Raw genomic sequence first — 9431 nt, 5'->3', positions numbered from 1 at the left:
CCTGCTGGCCTGCAAACTCCACAGGACCCACAACTCAAACCTCCCCACCCCAACCTTAGACATGATTTCTAGCACTAAGTGTCTGTCCTGCTTCCAATAGCTATGGCTGGACTTAAACACAAAAGAAGACAAAGAAGGATGGGCCTCACTTCTTGGCTTTAGTGTTTTTTGTTTTTATTTCTTTCATAGAAGAAAGAGACAGAGAGAGGTGTGTGTGTGTGGGGGGGGCACTTTCAACAGGGTCTTCATGCCATAATCCATCTCCAACCTCCAGCAGTCAGGATCAGAAACATGAGGTGCCACGTACATGGATGCCCTGGGACACCCACCAGGAACCTTCCCACGTGGACAGGCTGTGTGCTGTGCCGTGTCTGGCTCCCTCTTGGCTGTTTCGCTGGCTGGAGAGCAGAAGAAAATCAGGGCAGGCCATAGATGAAACAGCACTCCTGTCAAAGGGCCCGCTCTGGTACGCACAGGAGAATGGAGGAGTGAAGGACCCCCGAGCCTCCACCCTTTTCTAATTTTCCCAACCGTGTGACACAAACCTTCTTCCTTTCTCTGCTACTCAAGAGGCTCAAACCAGCCTAGGCCTTGAATCTGTCTGCTTGGACCATTTCTTCCTGTGGTACTGTGGCTCCTCCCTTTTGCTTTCAGGTCTCAGATCAAATATTAGAGTTCTTCCAGGTGGCCTGCAGTATCCCTCTCTCCGGCTCCCTGCTGCCCTGCCTGGCCCAGGGTCCAGGGGCGAGTGGACAGACTTGGTTCTTCTCGCCTATAAAGCACCACATCACCTCAGTTGCCTGTGAAGAGCTCCTTCTCTTTCCTCTCTCTCCTGCTTTCCCTTTCCTAAGATTCTAGATGGGCAAAGGTTTCCTGGTCCTGGAGTAGAAATGGGGGAGAGGAAGAAATAAAGCCATAGTTGAAAAAGAGGCTGTAGGGAGACAAGGAATTAGGGACTCTCTTCGTCCCGGGTCTCCAGGTTGGCAAGCAGAATTGTTTCCACATGCGAAGGCCTTTTCTCACTCCTGTTTTATTATTTTTAAAGCAGTTATCCCTATCCTGGTTTTATTCTATTTTTTTAAAGTGAATATATTTATTTCATCCATGAGGGAGAGAGACAGAGAAAGAGGAAAACAGGCAGAAAAACAGCACCTACCAGCAGAGTGATCCAGCCCCGGTTCAAGCCAGCCTGGACCAGTGGCACAACACACACGCAGGGAGTCTCGAGGCACCTCTGGAACCTTCCTATGCAGGCCCACCGTGCAGAGAAGCATCTCACCACCACACAGTCTGGCCTCCCCGAAATGCTTTACAAAATCCCTCCGTAGCTCTCCCACCAGAATACAATGCCGCAGCGGCACGGCCTTAGAGTGCCCGCTCTCTCCTGTGGCCTCAGCACCTGGGGAAGCACCTGGCTTTCACAGAGGCAGCTCAGCCGAAGCCTGTCAGTTGAATCCATTGAAATGGAAACTTCAGCCCACAAAACATGGCCCAATGTTTAAGATGACTGGTTTATCAACAATTAAAACATAGTGACCAATCATTCTTTTGGCTCATTTCTCAAAACGATAGTCCATCTCCTCCTTCATCAGTTGCCTGCTTCCTTTCATCTCACCAGAGCCGACATTTGGAACATCGAGGCTATCGGTGGGCTCCTGACGGTCAAAGGAAACCTATAGCTTTAAAAAGACGGTCATCACTGAAGATTGCATTCAACACAAGCCCTAAAAGGAAAATCTCCAAAGGAGATAAAGGGTGTCAGGAGTGGGGCGGCTCCTTTCATGAACAGCTCCTAGGTGGTACCTGCTCAGCTGCCCCACCCCAGCAGGAAACCTGCCTGTGGCCTCCTTTAACCCTTCCGTGGCCCTCACCTCAGTAAGATGCAGGGAAAGATCAGAAGAATCCATGCACTCCTTGCTGCCTGGAAGAAAACAGCAAAGGGAAGGGGAAAAAAAAGAAAAAGACTGATTCCAATACTGCTCCCCACCCCCTTCCTTTCTTCTCCCAAAGAGCCTTCTGTTCAGAGAAATTAAAGGACTCTGACAGCAGATCACAGATTCAGGACAGAAAACCTCCACTATGTAGCCAGCTTCTGTATTGTGGCATCCAGACGCTGGACACTTTTTTGCTTATGAACTTTTGGAGACCCTTTGAATAAAAGACTGTTTGTTCCTGGACAAACACTTACCAGCAAAGAAGGCTTTAAGTGGAGGGGAAATTTTTGTTTTGCAGAAAGAGAAAGAAAGGAAGAGACTTGCTCTACTTACTTCTCAGATAAAAGAACTTAGACTAATTTGTTTACTATTGCTGAGGATTCCTGTTTACAAGTTCCTGTGCCATTGTGGTAAAAGAAATGCTATTTTTAAAAAGTAAAAACCCACACAGGCCCTCATATTTAGGGTTCTTCTTCCCCTTCCTGCCTTCCTCACTCCCCACTTTCATTTTGCAGATGGCCACAGATACACAAGCCCAGTCAAAGCTCAGGAAGCAGCCAGGCAGCCTTTCTCACTCCTCACAGACCCCTTGCAGACTTCCCCGGACAGGGTCAGACCTGAACTCAGAAAGCCACCTCTCCCCCAAGCCCAGTGAGATTCTTTTGTCTCAAAAGGAACACCCCAGATTTGTCCCCTTGTCAGCAAACCAAACTCGCAGCCCACTTGACGCACAGTCTGGATTTCAGTCCCCAGGCCCTTGCCGTCTTCATTTTCCTTGTATGCACGACCATTTCTGAAATCAAACTAGCAAGATGTTGAATAATGTCCTTTTAAAAGAGGGTGTGCCATAACTGGGTCACTAACTGTGTGACTAATCACGGTTGCCTGTAACCACAGCGACTGCGGCTTCAACCCCACTTGGTCATTTGTAAACCACAAAATGACCCAGCCATCTGCAGGGGCTGTGGCTCTGGAGCCCATGGCTCTGCCCGGGCCTGTCCCCACCTCATTCCCAGGAGTGGGAGCAGCCCTTGGCTAGGGGCCACCTGGCCCTGGCAGCCACCAGAATGGACCTGATCAGGTCCAACCTCTTCTCGTTCAGTCTGTCCTGGCTTCCGGTGCACAGCCAGCCCCAGGAAGTACTTAGAGCAGTTGCTTTCTGAGTTCCATTTAGCAACCCCAGTCCAGAAAAGGAAGGGTTCTAGAAGTTTCCTTTCAAGAAAAAAAAGAGAGAGAAAGCGATAGGTAAGAAGAAATAAAACCTCCTCCAATTTTGGAGCCCTCTGTTGTGCCTCACATTTCCTCATTTATTGCATTAAACTTGGCAAAACCCAAGCTTCTCCCCAAGCACTAAAGTAATACAGGGAATCTTCAGGACATCCTTGACCAAAGCGATCCTGAATCAGGCGCACCCAGCACTTCAAGTCCCCAGAATTAGGCGGCAAGGCAGGCGCCTCTCAGGGCCTTGTCAGGAGTAATTCACCCCTTGATTCCTGCAATCCACCTCATTTTCACAGCCTGCAGTGCTTAAAAAACAAACAACTTAGGGTCAAGAGGCTTATCTGTAAATGAGGCAAATGATGGGTGTAGGAGTGGGGAAGATTGTTCTTACTATCCTTGGGCACAACCCCAGCTCTCAGGGGTCAGTGTTCTCCCCCCCCGCCCCATGTCTGGGTAAAATGAGTGGAAGGTCCACACTGGACTAAGAGCCTGTCTTTCAGCCCTGCCCCTTACCTGTGCTTCCCTAGCCCTCCTCCTCAACTCCTCCAGTTGAACCCCACTTTCCCCTTACCACGTTAATGGCAACTGCTTCTGTCTTGGGGAGAGGAAAGGAGTGTTCTCCAAAGGGATGGACAGAAGCAACTAATGGGAAGGAAACTATCAACGCTTGTGAAACCCCAAAACAGGCTGGTAAGAACAACGTCATAAATTACAGGTCCTTCCAGCCGCCTCCAGTCTGTCACTGCGTCGTCTGTCTCCATGGACTTGCCCAGCGCGGGTGACCCTGTTGTCCCGGAGCGCGGGTCTCCGGGGCCTCAGACGTCCTCGCCAGGTCTGGCCCCAGTGCCCCAAGGGACAACCAGGCCTAGGCCATGGGGAACGCTGGCTCTCAGCCCCGAGGGCCGCGCCAGCTGCGGGGACGGTCCCCACCGCCGGGAAAGCACAGGCTGGCCATTGTTCCTGGGGACCCCCGCAGGAACACCCAGAGCTAGCCTGGGCGCTCGTCTGATCCGGGCAGGCCGGGCCAAGGGACTTAAGGGCGCTGGGCGTGGGCGGGGAAGGTGCGGGTTATGCCCGCCACCCCCGGGCGCCCAGGGCCCACGGCCTTCGTGGGCGGCGAGGCGGGGCCCCGGGGCAGCATGCGACATCTGCGCGAGAGCGCGGGGGCGGGTGGGGACGTCATCACACCGAGGACGCCCATCTGGCCCGGCTTTCCTCCGGTGCCAGGAGCAAGAAGGGAGAAGTCAAGGTTAACTGCTGCGGCGGGGTTGAGGCGGGCGCGAAGCCCGGCCCCTCCACCGCGCCGGCCGCCAGGGCCCGCACCCGGCCCTGGACCCCACCTGGCCCTTTGTCTTTCCCCAGAGCAGCTGTGCTGTGACCCCGGGCGTACTCGTGCTGTCAGGATTAAAGGAGCCTCCACCCCGTGTAGCAACTGCAACTCCAGTTCCCCAGCCCCACTGGGGGTTTGTTTTGGTTTTTGGCAACAAGTCAACCAGGCCTCCTAAGGTGGGCAGACCCCTGGCTCGCATTTCAGTGTGCCTGTGTGCCAGGCTGGCCCGCTGTGCGCCCTCGTAGCTACTGTAACCAGCAACACAGAAATAATGAATTACGGGATTAAAGTTACGGAAAAACGACTCATCGTGCAGATGTCCGCTGAAGGCTGCTCTATTGACCATGTAACGCGTCGTGTGTGTGAGTGTGTGAGTGTGTGTGTGTGTGTGTGTGAGAGAGAGAGAGAGAGAGAGCCAACAGCTTCACGTTTGTTCTTTGGTAATTTGTCTTCAATATGCCTTTTTTTATGATGATGGTGATAGAAGGTCAATGACCAGACTCAGAAACCAGCGACCTTATCTGGCCGGTCCGCACTCCCCAAAATGAATGGGAGAGTTGCGGTTTCTCAGGGGGCAGCGAAGGGAACTCCAAATCAACTGAACTGTGTGAGTCAGGCCCTGGAGAAAACTGTGGGTAGAGGAAATGTGGGGGGTGGCTTCCTGGATTTCTGCAGCGGGAGGAAACCGCCGGTGGGAGGGAGGGCTGGAGGGGAAGGGACAGGAGGGGCGGGGGAGGGCCGCGAGGGCAGGGCGGGAGCGAGAAGGGCGTCCTGCAGGCCGGGAGCGGGCGGGAGGAGGGCAGGAAGGCTGGGGCTGGCTTTGTTTGTTTGCGCCGGCCGGGGCTGGGCGGATGAATGCGCCCCAGTGTGCGCAGCGCGGTCAGCTGCCCCGCGAGGTAACAGCTGGCACCTGCGCGCGAAATGCGGCGTGCATTAGCAGCATCATTATTTAGCATTAGTGCATTACAAAGATAATGACCGCGAGTTCGGGAAGCAGAGGAAGGAGGGAATTGAAACCCCAGACCCCTTGGTTTATCAAACTCCCAGGTTACAAGTGTAATCTCAAGCCGTGTAGGGAGAGCCACCTTCTCCCAAGGCTTCCAATCTGTGACTTTAAAGAGGCATCTCGGAGACCTGACAGCTGGAGCCGGGACCCCCTCAGGCCGGCTGTTTTCCAGGTCCTCTTGGCTCTAGGGTCAAAGTGGGGTCATAGATAAGATGTCAAAGGTCATCACACTAAGATTTTCCGATATCCAAAGCAGTTCTACCTAGAACACCAGACCATCCTTATTCTCTGGGGTTACATAGGTCCACGGGTCGAATACAGAGGAGCAGGAACTTTGGTCTTACACAACAATAATCACTTCAATGATTAACAATTGTTAAGCCCCATTTAAGTGTCAGACACTAGGGGAGCACTTGAATGAATTCTCTAAGGCAATCCTCTTGACAGCCTTAAAAGGAGGGCATGATAATCATGTCTCCTGAAAGATGAGAAAGCCCCTGGTCGCTTGGCTTTGAGGGTCTGGGAGAGTACACCAATTTCCTCAGCATTTTGCTTCTGTATTTGCTCTGCTTTTTGTTGGTCTAGAGAAGACAGAAACCGCCTGTGCCTCCCTCAGATTTGTTTTTTTCTTTTATAATTAGTTTATTTGACTTTATTTATCTATCTGTTTTAATTTGACCGAGTTCCCTTGTATATCCTCATTTGAATCAGAAGTAAATCTTAACTTTGACAGAGCGAGAGCGAGAGTCAGAAAGCAAGCCTCCAGGTCTGAGACTCGAACCACAGTCGGCCATGTGGGAGTCCAGCACCCTTAACCATCACGCCGCCTGCTGTCCCTCATTTTTTTTTTTTTGAGAGGTTTTTTTGTCCCTCATTTTTATTTTTATTTTTTTTGAGAGGTTTTTTCGCTATAGGGTGCGTGCGCTCGCCAGACAGAGAGAGACAGAGAGACAGAAAGCGAGAAATCACCCCCCGGGGGGATGGTCACGCCGCAATCCCTTCTCCTCCATTCTCCTCTCGGGGTCTTGGGCACGCATGCACACGCATCCGGCGTGAGTTTTAAGCCACCGGGTCCGGGACGCGAACCGTGGTTGACTACGTGGGAGTCCAGCGACATAGCCATTACACTAACTGCTGGTTCCCTCCCTCAGATTTTCTGTTGGTGAGGCAGAAATACAGTTCTGCCCTACTGCCTAGAGGCTGAGGATATATCGAAGTGTGAAAACTGACCAGGAAGTAAGAGGAACTGAATAGATGTCATTGGTTGTGGTTTTATTTTCTTGTTCTTGTTGGTTTTTGCTGAAGGGCACCTGCACTAGCCATTGAGAGACAGAGAGACAAAGACAGGAAGAGAGAGAAAGCACACACACCCCCAAAACCCCTCCCCGCACACGCAATGGATCCAGTCATGCCATAATCCCATCTCCTCCGTTCCTCCATCACCCATCTCCTCCGTTCCTCCATCCTGTCAGTATTCGGGGCACTGACACGCATACCCCCTCGGAATGTTTGTCAGGTTGCCCCCTGGGATTCAGACCTCATGGTTAGTCATGTGACATTCGGCTCCCTTGACTATGAGGCCACAGAGCCAGCCCTGTCCTTCAGTTTTTTGAGACCGGTAAAGACCCTCTCCCAAAGCTGGAAGTTAGTATAAGTGCTACCTCAACAGACACATTCGTTCTGTATTCAAGGGGGTCTTTAAAGTTCATAGAAAATACGTATTACCAAAAACTATGCAGAGATTTCACATTTTTTTGCACCAAAATAAACTCGTCCTTTAATTCCAATTTTTCATGGACTTTTGGAAGTCCCTTATACATCCTTATTCACATCAGAAGTAAATCTTAACAAAGTTTATTGTGATTTCTGGAAAATACCGTGTTTCCAAGAAGTGTCTTCATTAATTGATATACGAATTTAATTATTGAAAAATATTCCACAGACTGGCTCAGCAAAAAGCATGCATTTCACACATGCAACTGTGTGGACAATAAGACAGAATTTAGGAATTCAAATCAACTTTGAGTCCCACCGAGGCCAAGAAATTGACTTCCCATCTTCACACATGAGTTATTTTGATATGGTACTGGTGAAATTAGAGAGCATGTGCTAAATTCATACCATCAGGTTATGATGCCAAGCTGTTACTAGTATTGATAATAATCATTCATAAAAATCACTCACAAACTGGGAAATTATTACATGTCAAGTATTAGGCCAAATGCTAAATGTTCATGGTCTTATTTAATCCTTACAATGAAAGCCTTGGCATCCACCCCCTTCCCTGTCTCTCCTCCATACAGTAGCCATGTAACCAAGGCCAAGCCTTGCCCTTGGTTAAAGTCCTCCCAAGTCTTCCCACCTGTACTCAGGAAAATTCCAGCTGCTTCTCTTGGCCTATCTACTACATCAGCCCACATCACATTAATCCGACCATGTCTCCCCTCTGTGGACTTCTTCAACCATCAGAGACATTCACACCTCAGGGCCTTTGCACGTGCTCCTTTTCCTGTCTGCAATACCCAGCCTTGCTTGGCTAATGTAATTTTTTCATTCTTCGATTTAAGTGTCTTCACCTTGAGACCTTTCTTCCAACTAATCAAATCACCCTAGGGCCCTGTGCATTTCCCTCATCATACCTACCATGTAAAGGTACTTGGTTTTTGTTTGCTTACTTGTTCATCTCCCTCTCTGAGCCCTCAGAGCCAGAAGACAGGGACTCATGTCCACATAAATCATACTCTCTGCTCACCGTTCTCTCAACAAATGACACACAACACTATGTCCATGTCTGGGACACACAACAATAGCTGTTAAAGTACATAGAGAAGCACCCTCAGAGGTAGATACCGCTATTACTCCCACTTTAGAAATGAGGAAACCGAGGCACAGAAGTATCACGTAACTTGCCAAAAGTGACACGGCTGGACCTGAAACAGGTCCATGACTAGCTCAATTTGCTACCATTGACTGAAACCAAAAACACAATGACCACAATGACCAAATGTTGGGGAGACCAGCAGTGGGTGTAATGGCTATGTTGCTGGACTCCCATGTAGTTGACCACGGTTCAAGTCCCAGACCCAGTGGCTTAAATTCACACTGGGCACATGCGAGTGTGTGCTCAAGATCCTAAGAGGAGAATGGAAGAGAACAGATTATGGTGTGGCCATCCCCCTGGGGCGGTGATTTCTCGCTTTCTGTATCATAACAAAAACCTCTAAAAAGAAAGAAAGAAAGAAAGAAAGAAAGAAAGAAAGAAAGAAAGGAAGGAAGGAAGGAAGGAAGGAAGGAAGGAAGGAAGGAAGGAAGAAAGGAAGAAAGAAAGGAAGAAAGAAAGAAAGAAAGAAAAATGTTGAGACCAACAGATGGTGTAATGGTTATGTCACTGGACTCCCATGTAGTCAACTGTGGTTCTGGACCCAGCAGCTTGAAAGTCACTCTGGGAGCATTTGCGTGAAGGCCCAAGATCCTGAGAGGAGAACAGAGATAGAATTTTGGCATGGCCAGTCCCTCCTGAGGGGTGATTTTTCTCTTTGTGTCTCTCTGGCTATCTCTCTGGCAAGTGCACATACCCTATAGCAAAAAAATCTCTCTTAAGAAAAAAAAAAACAAAGTTAAAATAAAATTAGATTCTATGGGAAACAAATTTATCTTGTAAACGTCTTAAATTTACGTAAGGACAAGATCTCTAATACCTCAGAGATGAACGAATCAACTAGTACATTTATTCCAGACATAAGGGTCAAGGTTAAGGTATTCTGTGACCTCAGCCACAGTGTTTCCTAGTATTTCTGATTTCTAAACAGGTTTCTAAGTATTCGAGCACTTAAAACTTTTCAAATAGCACGGGCACAGATGGGCATTCCACCCAGTCATTTCTGCTCTTGATCTAAGGTAACAAACAACACGGTTTTACTGTACCAGAGTAGGAGCCAAA

General features: G+C 49.5%; 1 long non-coding RNA gene across 2 annotated transcripts; it reads right to left on the bottom strand.

The window, feature by feature from the left end:
• Positions 1 to 205: 205 nt before the first annotated feature.
• LOC114008954 (uncharacterized) lies at positions 206 to 2765 on the bottom strand. Of its 2 annotated transcripts, none has more exons than XR_003550438.1 (5): positions 2189 to 2765; positions 1872 to 1921; positions 1157 to 1679; positions 546 to 879; positions 206 to 398 (listed from the first exon to the last, which is right to left on the bottom strand). It is a non-coding gene; the product is annotated as an uncharacterized LOC114008954 (long non-coding RNA). The 2 variants fall into 2 exon arrangements; XR_003550439.1 differs by having other exon boundaries at positions 546 to 772.
• Between the last annotated feature and the right edge of the window lie 6666 nt (positions 2766 to 9431).

Source organism: Tupaia chinensis, unplaced genomic scaffold, assembly GCF_000334495.1.
Source record: "Tupaia chinensis unplaced genomic scaffold, TupChi_1.0 Scaffold000421_1, whole genome shotgun sequence".
NCBI classification, from domain to species: domain Eukaryota; kingdom Metazoa; phylum Chordata; class Mammalia; order Scandentia; family Tupaiidae; genus Tupaia; species Tupaia belangeri.
Note: the sequence above shows the minus strand (reverse complement) of the source record. Positions and strands in the feature narration are given on the sequence as shown.